Source organism: Choloepus didactylus, chromosome 11 (genome assembly GCF_015220235.1).
Source record: "Choloepus didactylus isolate mChoDid1 chromosome 11, mChoDid1.pri, whole genome shotgun sequence".
In the NCBI taxonomy this organism is placed as follows: Eukaryota; Metazoa; Chordata; class Mammalia; order Pilosa; family Megalonychidae; genus Choloepus; species Choloepus didactylus.
Window position 1 is genome coordinate 43,411,381 of NC_051317.1, and position 16,034 is coordinate 43,427,414.

At 32.6% G+C, this 16,034-nt stretch overlaps 1 pseudogene; it reads right to left on the reverse strand.

Moving 5' to 3' along the window:
- Positions 1-490: 490 nt before the first annotated feature.
- The window catches only part of LOC119505997, an 82,892-nt pseudogene continuing 67,348 nt past the window's right edge, over positions 491-16,034 (reverse strand).

Below are 16,034 nucleotides of genomic sequence, written 5' to 3' on the forward strand. Positions count from 1 at the left end.
TTTGACACTTTTATTTCTCCATCAACAAAGACACCAAGTAGCAGTTGCTACTTGTGAGCTCACACTTATTCATTCTAGTTTCTCTTCTCCTTGCAGAGCACATTTCTGCTTATGGATTTTGGAAGAGAAATTGCAAAAGAATAGGAAACCAACCTTCTTAGACATATAGGGAATCAAAAGTTTTCTAAAACTATAATCTAAAGTCTGATTTCTGCCTCTTATATAGTATATAGCATATTATTATTCTACTCACTATTCCACCAGAATACATCTTCACATATTAAACTGGTTGCTCCCTTAAAATATTGTATTATGTTCAAGTAGTAAAAACAAGAATCGTGAATTCTTGAATATTGCATTTGCTTGTTACAATACTAGTTAAAACACCAGCTTAGAATTTTTTTACACATTCAATAGTTGAACAAATGCATGATTCTTTCAATCTGAGTGACACTGCAAGTGAACACTTCACTGAAGAAAATGTATGAGATCACAGCATTAGTTTCTTCAGTAAAGCACCGAAATTCATCTTTCCAACTTCTGCTTTCAGGCCATCGCTATCTGCATGTTCCTGCTGTTGTCTTGGAATTAGCCACTGAATACTCTCAGTTCCAATGGTAGCATACATAATAAAACTAATTAAAAAGAATACGGAAAACAGAAGCAACCAGTCCACATTTGTTACCAATGTGCTGGGAAGAGGGCCTTTTTGTTATCCTGAGTTACCACCACATTTTTCATGGCTTCTGTACCTGTCATCAGAGTTACAGAAGAGATTTTCAGTTTCCAATGTTCGGGCTGCATGATTATATCTAGCCATTGGTTTAGCTCCTTGAAATAACAAAACTCTAGGAACAGCTACACTGCCAAACCTGGTAGAAACGCTGCTGTGCTGAGATGCATCTAGTGCCAAAAAATGAAGAGCTGGAAATGCCCGTGGCAAAGAATTAAAATGAGGGGCTAAACTGGCAGAAAATTGGCACCAAGGGGTGTAAAATGGGACTAGAGTGCAATCACTATCGTTTGGGTTTAGAAAGTCCTTAAGGTCCTGTGACATATTTAAAATTTTCAGAATGAGATTTTCTATTCCCGTGACATTTCTTTCCTCGCAGTTCACCTTTGGGGATTTCAGACTTTCAGTAATATTGAAGTCCTCTGTCAGGGCTAGATCAGATTCTGCCACTTCTGGCTCTGTGTAATACTCTTCTTCTCTATCAGGAAAGTTTGCCCCAGCGCAGTCCAGAGAGAAGAGGCTGTCTCTGATTTTGCACAACGAGTCCTCCTCCCCTCCAGTTCCCCAGGTGCCATCGCTGGGCTCTGAGCTGTTTGTCCTCAGCTTCCCCCGGAATCACAGACATCACCATGCGATCATCATCAGTGTCCAGTCCCAGCACTACACTGGCCTCTTCTGTTGTCGGGCCATGCGGGGGCTCCTCCTCACTCAGATTCACAGCCCCCACCTGGAGAGGGAGAGCTGGGTGCTCCTCAGACCACTAGTGGTCGCTTCCCTCTGCAACCTCCCGGCCACGGGAGGGAGGCCCGAGCACCCACAGCAGGACCTGCCACCCACCGAGGAGACGCACGGCGCGGAACGTGGGGTGGCTGGACCTACTACCCAGGCCCGCGCGCAACTGGCGAACCGCGACGGAAGTCGCGCTCCCAGCCCTACTTCTTATTTTTTAATGCTATAGGAAATGGCATTTTTAAATTAAATTTTCAATTGTTGCTGGACTAGAGAAATACCATTGATTTTTGCATATTGATACTGTACTAAATTCACTAGTTTTCTTTTGAATTTTTGCATCTATGTTTATAGTTATGAATGATGTTGATCTGCTGTTTCCTTTTGATATAAAATCTCTGCCTATTTTTGGTATCAGATCAATGCTGTCACTTATTTTAATTTCTCCTTTTTAATTTTATGAAAGAATCTGTGTACAATTGGTATTCTTTCTTCCATTAATATTTGGCATAATTTCCTAGAGAAGTCTAGTGGGCCTGGAGTTTTCTTTGTGGAAAGTTTTTCAACAATGATTTCAACTTCTTTAATAGATATATAGTCATTGAGCTTATCCATTGTTCCTCAAATGAGCTTTGGTAATTTTGTACTTTGTTTCTTTTGAGGAATTTGTCTATTTTGCTCATAATATTCACTTATCTTTTAATATCGGTAGCATCTGCAGTGATGCCACCTCTGTCATTACTTTTACTGATATTTTGTCCTTTCTCTATTTTTCCTGATTTCCTTCTGACTCTAGGTTTACTAATTTTATTGACCTTCTCAAAGAACCATGGTTTGCTTTCACTAATTCTCTTTTTTTTCTATTTATTTCATTTTCATTCCCTTCTCTAGTGTTTTCCTTATTTTCCTACTATGTGTTTGACTCTTCCTGAAATAGCTTCTTAAGGTGGAAGGTAATGTCTCTTATTTGAGGTGTTTAATGCTATAAATGTCTCCCTAAATGGTGTTTTAGCAATATAGTGCATAGGTTTGCTATATTTTGTTTTCATTTTAATTTAGTTTAAAATTCTTTTTTTTCCCACTGATGTCTTCTGTCAGTCATGGTTTACTGAAAAGTATTTTATTTAGTTTACAAATGTTTGGGAATTTTACATAAATGTTTCTGTTATTAATATCTAATTTAATTCCCTTGTGGTAAGAGAATAAACTTTGTTTGACTTGAATCATTAAATTCTTTTAAGTTAGTTAAAACAGAATATGGTCTATTTTGGTAACGTATTTTGTGTGCATGAAAAGAATGTGTATTGTGCTGATGTAGGGTGGAGTGTTTTATTTCAGTCAAATCTACTTAGATAAAGCTAGCATTTTTCAAATCCCCAATATCCTTACTGATTTTATACCTGCACTTTGATCAATTATTGATAGTATGTTATTGAAATTTCTGACTCTAATTGTGGATTTATCTACTTTTCCTTGTACTTCTGTAAGTTTTGTTTCATGGATTTTGAAGCTCTGTTGTTAGGTTCATAAATATTTAGGATTGTTACATCATCTTGAAGAATTGGCACCTTTAACATTGTGGAATGACCTCCATTACATGTAATCTTCTTTTCTCTAAAATCAACTTTTTTGATATTAATATAATCGTTCCTACTCTATTATTATGTGTTAGTATGTTATACATTTTTCCATTCTTTTAATTTCAACTTTTATTTTGTCTTTATATTTTGTGCATTTATTTTTTATAAAACACTTTAATATTTTTTTGTTAAAGAAGTAGATTTACAGAAAAATAATGCAGAAAATAGACAGTCCCCATTTATCCCCTCCCCCCATTATTAACACTTTGCACTAGTGTGGTAACTTTCTTACAGTCGATGAAAGAATATTATTATAATTATAGTATTAACTATTTTCCATAGTTTACCTCAGGGTTCCCCGCTTGCATTATACAGTCTGGTGTTTTCTTTTTTTTTTTTTTTCAATTTTTATTCCATTAGCATATATACAACCTAAAATTTCCCTTTTTAATGACATTCAAATATGGTCATGTTAATTATCTTCACAGTGTTGTGTTACCTCACCACCACCCATTACCAAAGCTTTTTCACCACCCCAAACAGAAACACTGCACCAAGTAAGCCTTAACTCCATTCCCTACCACATCCTGGCCTTGGTAACCCGTATTCTAGTTTCTGATTATATGAATTTGTTTATTCTAATTATTTCATATCAGATCATATAATATTTGTCCTTTTGTGTCTGACATTTCACTCATCATGATGTCTTCAGCATTCATTACATTGTTGCAAGTATCAGAACTTCATTCCTTTTCATGCCTGAATAATTATTCCATTGTATGTATATATCACATATTGTTTATCCCTTCATCGGTTGATGGACCCTTGGGTTGCTTTCATCTTTTGGAAACTGAATAATGCCACTGTGAGAATATCAGTGTGAAAATATCTTTTCAAATCCCGGCTTTCAATTCTTTTGGGTATATGCTTAGTAGTGGAATTGCTGGGTCATATGGCAGTTTTATTTGTAACTTCCTGAGGAAATGCCAAACTGTCTTCCATAGTGCTGCACTGTTTCATATTCCCACGAGCAATGAACGTGTGTTCCTATTTCTCCAACACTCATTATTTCCTGTTTTTGATTTTTTTAATAGTAGCCATTCTAGTGGGTGTGAAATGGGTTTTGATTTGCATTTCCCTAATGCCTAGAGATGTTGCACATCTTTTCATGTGCTTTTTGGCCATTTGCAGATCTTTGGAGAAATGTCTATTCAAGTCTTTTACCCATTTATTAATTGTGTTGTTTGCCTTTTTGTTGGTGAGTTGAAGGATTTCTTTAAATATTCTGGATATTAAAACCTTAATTGATATGGGTTTCTATTTTCTTCCACTGTGTAGGTTGTCATTTTACTTTAATGATGAATTCCTTTGAGTCACAAAATTTTTAATTCTGATGAAGTCCCAATTATCTATTATTTTTTTCTTTTGTTGCTCTTGCTTTCGGTATCAAGTCTAAGAAACCATTGCCAAACATGGAGTCTTGAAGATGCTTCACAATTTTTTCTTCTAAGAAACATAGCTTTGGTTATTACATTTAGGTCCTTGATACATTTTGAGTTGGTCTTTGTATATTGTGTGGAGGTAGGGGCCCTCCTTCATTCTTTTCATATGGATATCCAGTTTTCCCGGCATCATTTTTTGAAGATTATTCTTTCCCCATTAAGTGGGCTTGGCATCCTTGTCAAAAATCAACTGGCCATAGATGAGAGGGTTAAAATGAATTTCTTAAAGGCAGCATATAATTAGGTATTGCTTTTTAATCCAATTTGATATATTTTGCCTTCTAATTGGGGCTTTAAGACAATTCACATTTAATGAATATTCTGATATGGTTAGGATTGAATATGCTGTCTTGCTATTTACTTTCTCTTTGTCCCATCTGTTCTTTTTTTTTTCTTTTTTTTCCTCTTTTCTGTCTTCTTTTGGATTAATTGACTAATTTTTTTTCAATTTTCCATCTTCATCGGCCTATTAAATAAAATGCTTTATTTTTATTTTTATGTTTGCTTCTAGATTATAGTTTACATTTCTTTGTCTATTCCCTACCATCATCCCATACACCTACAAATATGCACCTTTAAATTTATGAGCTTCATGAAATCCATGACTGTTTTATTACTGGTGGGTCACAAACACATAAGAATATGCTTGGAACATACTAGATGTCAAATAAAGTTGTGTTGAGTGACAATTAATATAACATTTGACAGGCAAATGAGTTTTTATGAATGTGGTTAAAAATATAGTTATTATTTAAGTTAACAGTTAAATTGAAAAAAATTAAAAGTTGTTTTCAACAATAATGGCAATCTGTACTTCATAGAGTACAATCTGAACTATTTGAAACATTTGTAATTTATTGGTTCTTTTCTGATAGCAACAGGTTATGCAGAGAAAAGACACTTGCTAATAGGGTTTTTGTTCTGATTTCATCAACGTACAGTGAATAAATTACTATATTTTTCAGATAACTTTATTACCACATAATTTGTGAAAATTGTGTATGATAGATATGAAACAGCTTAGAAAGATTTTAACTTGCCACATAAATGTAATGCAATTCATAAATTCTGATAGATCAAGGAATTATTTCTTCTAGTGCTTGCACAAAGCATTTCTCCAAGAATAAGCAATACCATAGAGCTTTCTGGACTTTCTGAACAAAAATACACACAGTATTTTTATTAAAACCATGAAACATGGAAGATGGGGTGCAGAAGTCCTATCATACATTTTAGATTTCATTGAAAATATTCCTGGATAATTACACTAAACAGGGGCAAGATGAATTAAGTTATAGTATTTAAATGCATCTCTCTACAACATATGAAATGCAGGTCACCTTAAATGTCACAAATGGGAAATTATAGCCACAACAATAATCATTTCAACGATGAGTGGAAATTAGAGGCTCTAACAAGAAGTATTCAGAGAAGCACACACAACTTTAGACCTATAATTATTTTGAATAACTGTTTGTTTTTTTTTTTTTTTTTCTTTTTTTGAAATCTCGTCTGTACTTACTATTCTCCAATGCTGCAGACAGGAACATTCTGCAATGTTGCAGTCAGGAATTAGATGCTTTCTGCTGGTATTTTATTACTTTCCCTTCTACATAAACTATGACCATAGAGTCAAGATATCACCTTCATTCTTATAGTCATTCTATCATTTCTCAAGATAGAAAAATGAATGCATGTTTTGTGTTCTTAAGATGCTTACATCTAGTTGGAGGGATACATATGTAAAAGTACCAAAGTAAAACAATAAAATGGTTTTCTTGTGTGTGTGGAGATACAGTAGTGGTATGTTGAGGATGCCAGAGTGGGGAGTCAGCTATACCTTGCAAGGATAGAAAAAAGTTCCCAGAGAGGAATATTTCAGGAGATCATCCACTCTCTGTGGGTATAAAATAAATTGATTATCATTTTACTTTTTAATGCATAATGATCAGATTTACTACTGATCAGATTAAAGGTGAAAAAGGTATTTTTGCAGGTCTAAATATTAGCCAAGACATGCCACCTTAAACCAATGCTAATCAAGACCTTTGCCTGGAAGATTAGCTTTTCAAAAAGAAATGCATGTTGTTACTTCCCTTTTTTTGGGGGGTGGTAGTGGGGGGCTTCCCTTGCCTCCTGACACCTTAAGACAGAAAGTCAAACAATAAAGTGAGCAAACAAGAAACCTGAGCTATTTGAACCTAAGGTTTTTTCTGCCATAAAATCTGTGCCTTTTGCTATATCACACTGTTCCCCAACCTGTGATTCTATGTGAAATAAGATAAATGACATAAAAGTAAAAAGACTTTACTAAGGGTTCCAAAGAAGGAGAATTTCTATTTGAAAGGGAGATTTAAGAAACACTTCATAAATAATGGAGACACAGGGCTTTACAGTTGAAACCTAAAGATCCTTTCCCATTTGTACTATGGTGGACCACCATAGCGAATTCTAAAATGAGAATCTGCTCTGAAATGAGGGAACTATCTCAGCCCACAAGCTGAGATGAGTCATCCATCCTTGGAGACACATGTATGGGTGGGCCATGCAATTTTCATGAAAGGACTTTAGCCCTCCTTCCAGGACTGCCTAAACTTGGTAATAAACATTCTAGATTTATGCCATCTATTTACACCTCAGAATCACTGAAGTCCAACGCCTATTTAAAGTTTACTAAAAATAAATTTTTATGAAAGACTCAAATGCAATGTAAAATGAAGAAGGTCTGGATAAATAAGCAGCTATGGAGATCATTTAGTTTTGCTTTCTAATCATACATGCATAAACACGAAGATTCAAAAGGGTAAACAGCATGCTCAAGAAAGTATGTCTAATCTAATTAGTACAGAGACCCAATTAAAACATAGGAATATTGGGTAAGCAGTGTTTGGATTGATGTTTAATGTCAGGATATGATTTCAGTCAATCAGTGTCAGAGGGAAAATAAGACAAAGCAAATCTGTTCATGTTTAGGAGAGTAAAAAGACCATTAGGCCCAGATATAATTTTTTCCCCAAGTAAACAGAGACAGAACCTTTTTCATGAATGAAATAGTAATTAAAAAGCAGGAAATAGGAATTAGTGGTGCATTAAGCCAACATATATCCACTTGGGCTCAATATATATTAATGTGGCGAATGAAAGAAAATATACAGTGCAGCTGGAGAGTTCTCAACTGGAATTACAATTGATATGTACTATAATATTAATAATTGTTAAAAAATGCTTAAACAGTAGTGCCCTAATAAAAAGGAACAGATAAATTATGATTTTATGTCATTTTGTTAAGTATTCCAAATTCTGAAATATAATATTAGACTTACAAGAAAGTGTTTTTCCTTTACTTAAGAGCTGTGCAGGCAAACATTTTTAAGGTAATCTATTATTTTCAACTAGATTTTCTTTGGGGATATTTTAAAATATCAAGTACATACTAATGTACTTGTTTTACCCTCTGTTTTCTTTTGCTTCTTCTTATTTTATTTTTCTTCCAATTATATTGATCAAATGTCTTATAACAAGATTTTTTGACCTCATGATATCTTCAGGCAATGCTTTGCTTAGTTATTCACTTCATCCAATCTACTGACATTTTGAAGAAAAATTAGAGTAAGGATAAAGATCTAATGACTGTGTTTCCAATTTAAATTAGTTCTTTTTAATTAACGAACAAGCACCATATAAAGGAGTGCATATCGTATAGCTAGATTAAAGTTGGTTGTTGAAAGAGTAATTGATTCAGTGGGAATTTATGCACATTCCCTGATGTGATACAAGTCAGAAGTCCAAATCTAGCATTTCACTTTGGGGCAGGCAAAGTGACTTGGTGAAAACAAATCCCAAGACAATGGAAACAAATTGCTCTTTTAGTTGGGCTCTTAGCATCCCCTACTGGGTGCTGGACAGCTCCCGTCTCCATCCTCCAACACTCAAGAATTTACGGATGTTGGGAGGAATGACACACAAGCACCAAGGTCACGAACATTAGTTATAACTCACGAAGTAAACAGCAAAAGGATTCCCCAAGGAGTACGGCTTCTGTCAGGGGTTTGCATGGCTTAAAATTTCTGCCAGTACTAAGAGATAGAGGGTGTGTGTGGGCTTTTCATTAAGTCATCCATATCTGGAGAAAGGGGAAAAGGAAAGAGTGGGGATTTGAAAGTTGCCAACATTCAAGCATCAAAAATGAAGTCTTTCTCTTATTAAACACTAGGGGAAAAGCCAAGATATGCTTCTTGCTAAGAAAAAAAAATCATAAACAAACAAAAAAAAACTGTCTTATTTTCTCCTTAATAAAAAGAAATAATGTTGAAATGTAGCCATAAATGTAAGTAGATCAGTTGCCAAAAATTCACCAATATTTGCAAGTAAGTGGAGAATGAAATTTGAAAACATATGAAATGAACTGCCTGCTGCTGAAAACCATCATTAATATTTTTTGTGAGCGCAAAGAACTCTATGGTGTGACAGTTTCATAACCACCTCGTGCCCCAACATAAACGCAATTTTAGAAACTTTGCTTCAGATGAAAGACACCTGAGATAATTTGGGGTGTATCTTTTTTACAGGGATTTGTCGACAACTTACCTTATATTTCATAGTGAGTTCATGACTTCATTCTATCAACATTAGTGTACAGCCCATACAAAAAAAAAAAACAAAAAACACACAAAAAAAACTCTGCTTGAAATAGCAATATCAATTCAAAAAACATTACCATCTTGCCATAAATTTCATTTTTTTCCTTATAATATTTTGTAATAAATTTTCCCTGGTTATTTGTATGCCATATTGAATGAATTTATCACCTTATTGAATTTTACTTTGTGTACAGTTTTATTTCTCTTTTTTAAACATTTTTTGATGGCTTAATATTCATTGTATTGTATGCCATACAAGATAAAAACCATTTATTCAGATTATCTATCAATGCTGCCAAAGCAGAATAGAGAAGACTTCAGGCTAGAGTTAAAAGCAGAAATATATAAATTAACTCTTCCTTCTTCTCTATATAATAATCTCTTCTCTCTCAAATATAAGTAAAAGAATGAACAACTTAAGATCCTAACAGACCATAGAGAGCAAACTAAATCATTGGACAGTAATTTATAAGAGGTGCTTTCAGGGAAATTTTAGTTTCAGCTCCAATTTAGAAATATATTTCTAACAAAAATGTTTATCACTAAGAAGAAAGTTTTTGCTGAAGTCAAGCCCTATAGATCTCAAAGAAAGAAGAAAATAATAACAACTGTTTTAGATAATTAGCATAACTAGGGAACCAAATGTTGACAAATACAGCCTTGTTTCTGTCATCACATATGAGCAATTTTGTCTTACTAACATAGGTCCAATTACACAAATTTTTTGCAAATCAATTCCATCATGATCAAGGATGCCTCTGTTTTACTTAGATGCATGAATTGTTAAATATTAATATATTTATTAATGGACTGTGCTATGAATTTTGGTTATAAGAAAAAATAAAGAATGTCATCATCTTACTAAAAGATTAAAAGACATTTGATCAAGTTCCACAGTCATTCTTTGAGTAAAAGAAACTATTTCCAACTTATCACAAAAATATTTGCTTCATACAATTATTAGCATTCTATGATGAAAAAAAAATAAAAGAAATACCCATTAAAGTAACAAACTAGTAGTGACTAGTAACCCTATTATCATTTGATTATGTTCAGGCGGTGCTAGCCAGAAAGTTCACAAAGTTCATAATCTAAAAGGTTGGAAAGGCAGACCCCAAGGAATCAATTGAACAACTGTTAATGAACATAGATCACAATAAGGTGGTTGAGTACAAAACAAACATTTTTGTCAATACCTTTCTTCTTTTAGATTAGTAGCCAGGTCAATAGTAAGACGGGGAAGAAAAGATTCATAATGTGAATAAAAATGTCAGCTACCTTGAATCAAGAAACATGTAGAACGTACACATACATATATGCACCTTGAATTCCATTGTCAATTGTTTGGCAACTTGGGAGCAATAGCAAATTATCAATTTATTCATAAAACTGGAATAAGTAACTCAGAGAATATTTTAATAATTGGGTGACAGTTTCATGTTTATATGTGCTGAACAAATCATTTGCAATCTGCCTTTTGAAATCATGGTTCGTTTCTGTTCAAATATATATGAATCTGTGAAAAATCAAAGATTTCCAAAACCATTTTCATTCCATAAATATTTTATACAACTTGTGTGCCTCTGGCGTTTATGTGATTTCTACTTTCCTGATTGTTCCTCAGTGTTAAAAAAAAAAAAAACAGTTAAAAATTCAGAAACAGACATTCTCCCAAACCAACAGAATAATTCTATGCTTTAACATAAGGCAGAAATAAATGATCTCAGAAATTTTTTACTAATATTTACTGAATTTTTCCCATAAAATCTTTTATTAATAATCAAAAAAAGAAACATGTAGAAAGTACATGTACATACACAATCATGCATGTATACACATATTTGCATACTCACTCATACCCACAATTACTGAGGAAACTTAAAAGAAGATTTGAACAAATGGTAAATGGTGACATACTATATTCAGGAATTGGAAAACTAAATTTTGTAAATATGTAAATTCTATCCAAATTTATCTCCCTACTTAATATAATTCTAAGAAAAATTTAATTAAGACAGTGTGAGGTAAGGGTTCATGTAAAAGTTATCCTTAATTTCATCTGGAAGCCTAAATTTGCATTATGTGCCATTAAATATTTGAAAAATAAAGAAAGAATGAGGATAAATTTACCTAATCCAATTATAAAACAGGTTTTAAATCATTAATGGTTAATATACTATTGTAACAAGACAATAGAAGAATCAGTGGAAGAAAATATAATATATATTTGTGAGTAAATTTGTATATATATGTGTATGTGCATTTATGTAAACTCTCACATATTTTGTATATAATTAGGGTAGTATTTTGGTCGGTAGGAATAGATAGATTGCTCATTACATGGTGTTAAAACAGATGGTCAACTATTTAGAGAAAAAAATAAATGAAATTATTTCCTTTGACCACACTTCATTGCAAAATGAATTCTAAGGAGATTTAGAGTTGGTTAAAAGTGAAAAAAAGATACTTAGATGAATTAACATTTGTTTTAATTCTCAGAATGACACCCAAAGCACAAATCCAAAAAAAGTTTTATAGATTTGAACATGCAAATTGTAGAAATATAATGTATGAAAAATTGTATAAATGAAACTAAAGGAAGAGGAACTGTAGAAGATAATTTAAAATACAATGTAATGAGTTGATGTTCTTGATTTATGAAGATTTAATAATATTCATTGAGAAGAGAAAGGATGGATCATGTAAAAAATGGAAAGTTGGCATAAAATGGATATTTAAAAATGAAATAAACAGATAGAAAGCATATAAAATATCCATATTCATTAGACATTTTAAGGAAAATACCTTCAATTTTAGATAATATTGGGAATACATCTTTACATTTCAGATAGGTTAATTAAAAAGTAATGATAGTCTCCATAATGAGTATGGCTATGGAGAAATAAGCAAACTCATGTCATGTTATTCAAAATTTAAATTCCTATGAGTTCTCTGTAATTCATTTTGTCAATACTATTCAAAAATGCTTTACTGTATTCTTTGATCCAAAATTCCAAATCTAAGAACTTACAAGGATATAATCATAGAGTTGTACAAATATATATTGCAAGTCTTTTTTTTTTTTTTTTTTTGCAATCTTATTCAAAATTGTGGACTATTGGGGAAAGGACAGCAATAGAAAATTGGTTTTAAAAAAGCTACACCCATATTTCACCATTAAAATTATGTGTATATACATTAAGATTGGAACACATACATATTGTCAAGTGAAAATGCATTTATAACAACAGTGTCCTTTTCGTATATGAGCTCATAGGAATGTTTTGTGAATGATAAAAAACAAAAAAAATTAATTTAGATTTTCCTTGGATGAGAAGGTGATTTCTATTTCAATATTTTTTTGTTTACCTGTTACATTTCTCATTTTCTACTAAGAAATTGCATTACTTTTAATAATGTGGGATAAAAGTAATAATGTAGGAAATTATCTTGGTGAAGAAAGAGCTACTTATATGCCTCCTGCCCTTAAACATAGACCGAGGCAGGTTAGGCTGAAAGTTATCAGGAGCCATATACAGTCCTTAGGGCTATGGATGAACTAAAATGGGCCATCATGTAAAGCCTTCCCAGGTAGCGTTGTAGAAATTAAGAACCAGCAACAATGCAAAGAGTAAAACACAGAAAGTTATAGAAAATGGTTTGACCTGTTGTACCTATCCATTTTGTTCATCTTTTAGGTCACAATGGCATTTTTGAAGAAACCAAGTGTTGCTGATCACCATATCCATGATATGGTTCCATACTGATTTCTTTCAGCCTTGTTTTTACCCTTTGTAGAATTGATCACATCTTGCAATAATTGTATTTATTTGTCTGTGTTTGTCTCTTTCCCTGCCTCAGTTCCTAGAAAGCAAATATTTTATCTATTCTATTCACTATGTTTGGAATAAACAGCCCACTGTCTAATACATCATAGGAAATCAATGTATATTTTTTAAATGAATGGTGGATGGAAGAATGGATGGATGAATAGATGAATGAAATAAAATTGAGAGTCACAAAGGACACAAGACACATGAATGGACACAAGGTGATGAGGAGATAAATTTGTGTTTGAGAAAAGTATAGGTAGGAGAAACAGTTCAATATAAAATGTTAATTATTAAAAGCACAAAAAATAAACATTGGGGGACTTCTCTTCCATGCAGTCCAGTGAATTTTGGGAAGTTTGGCAGCAGCTTAAAGAAACTCACAAAACTGGACTGAAAGTCAAGCAACAGTATGTACTTGGAATCAGCAGTTAAATGGTACGATTAGATCATGGTGGAAATGTTTGGATAAATAAAAAGCCGGGATTTAATTCATTGATATGACCTTGTTGAAAACCATTGCTTCTGAAAGCCTAAAATATGTCTAAAATAAGGACCCAAATTTAGACCAAGTATCGCCAGGCACACAAACTTTCTGTACCGTGAATATAATGCAGTGACATTATTACATTGATTTTACATCTAGAAACTGCTAAATTTATTTATTAATTCTATTTCTTTTTTTTTCTTTTGTAGTATAAGCAATCATATATTCTGTGAAACACTAATTATTTGCTTCTTCTAAACCATACTTTAATGCTTTGATTCACTTTTCTTTTGTGCTGGCTAGAACCTACAATATAATTTACAATAGAAGCAAGCATCATTTTCTTGTTCCTCATTTTAAAGAAAATAGATTTATTGTTTCACCATATGTCTGGTGAAGGATTTGAGCTGATCTTTTTGTCAGGTCAAGAAAGGATCTTTATATCCCTAAAAGTGTTACCATAAATTGTTGAACATAATGGAAAGACTTGAACATTTATTAGTTGATCATGATGTTTTTCTGTAATTTAATTAATGTATTGAATTTTCTAATATGTAAATCTAAAATTCTTGTGATAATCCAACTTTTTCTTGATGCTTAATCTGTTTTCTTAATTGTCAACAGTTTTTTAATGTACTTAATTCTAACATTATGAAACTGGTAGCATAAAGCACAAATTTAATAAAGCATATATAGAGCATTTCTTACTGCTACCAATCACATATGAAGAAAAATCTCTCGATAACTGTTGATAAAATAGAAAGGAGTCAAGTGCAATTGTCATGAAAATACCCATCATATTCAGCAGAATGGCTTTGACCAAAGAAGTTAGGTGTTGACCCAGCAACTCACCATCTCCAAGAGAGCAGTATCCATAAACATTTAAGGATACATAGTAGGCATACTATGGAAATGCCTACTAACTATTCAATTTTAAGAACTGCAAATATGAAAGTAATCCAATAATTAGCAATAAAATGGTAAAACGAAGTTAATTATGAATCTCCTCAGTTAAAAAATGAGAAGTACAGAGAAAAACGTATTCATTATATTTTTGTGTATGTTCTAAACAAAGTATTTTAGGTCTTGTATTAGGAAAAAAAAATGGTTACCCTTGGATGTGAGCAAAGAAGACAAATGATTTTACCTGTTTGAAGTAAGAAAAAAAATTTATGTAAACATATAATTAGATTTCTATCTACTTGGAAAGGAAGAAAAATATGTATGAATTTGAGGATGCTGATATTTGTAAAATTTTATTAGATAACTTTTCTGAGTAGTCTACACTTTTACTATTAAAACTGTGGGTCTATTTTAATAAAAGTTAGTTAATACCAGCTATGAAAATATATCCATTATTTGAATCATTCCTGTTCCTTAGTTTTTTCTTAAAATCTTATGCCACTTCTTTTGCCTTAGCATAATTTAACATCTGCAATGTTATTTCTCTGAATATTATATAACCAACTCTGTACCCCTTGGATTTTTAGCATTTGTTTCCCTCCAGTCTTCTATGTTATTTCTTCAGGAATGAACACATTGGTGGAAAGGCTTGCCTTTAATTACTGACCTTGAACTGTGGAATGCATTAGAGAATGAGAGAAAAGCTTATGTGTCTAAAATGTTACCCAGCTGTCATTTTGTTCAGGGTAAATTAATGAGCATTGCTGTTTGGACACCTGGGTTATATATAGTTCCTGCTCTGCAAACAACCAGCTGAGTGACACTGATTCAAGCCCAAGTGGAACCTCTGTGCCTTCACCTCTAACACTAAGGATCTGTACTAAATTATCTCTGAGATCCTTAAATTTTTAATGGTTTTAATTATAGCCTTCACTGACTTTTTAGTTTCCCCTCTTCTGTCTGCTTTGTGGGTCCTGACACTTCCATAACCATGTACATAGCATAAATGATAATAAATCAAACTTCAATTTTTAATTTTTGCTGCTCAGGGAATTATGATAAATAGCACAAAAAGTGAAGACTATTGAAATTAATGGATAAAATTTCTTTTGTGTTATCTGTGGATTTTATTTATCAAAGTTAATTCCTGCTGGCAATGCCAAATACTGACTATAAAATTATTTTACCATATTTGATAAATATTGGCTCAGTTTATGATTACCTCCTAACAACATAAACTAAATTGGCAATATGGGAATTACAGGCATTTGCTGGTTTGTTTGTTTTTCATTCAGAAGTTAAAGAATAGGAAAATATCTTACCTCTATAGCTGTTGTCTTTCCATTTTGAGTAACTATTAGCACATTAGAAGGTAATTGTCCAGGTTATTTTCAGTCTCCCATGACTAGATTAAAAGTGTTGATGTTAGGGACTATGTCTTATAAATCTTTGTTTCTTCAATATCTAGGAGGGTGTCTATCACAGACTGGGAACTTAAGAAATGTTTATTGAATGGATGAATGAAAATCCACTTCACAAAATAACTCCTTGACTCAACTCCAATATTGTCTCAACTATACATAGTGAAAATATATGTGAATGTTAACTTGAATTTTCTTTATAAGCAGTA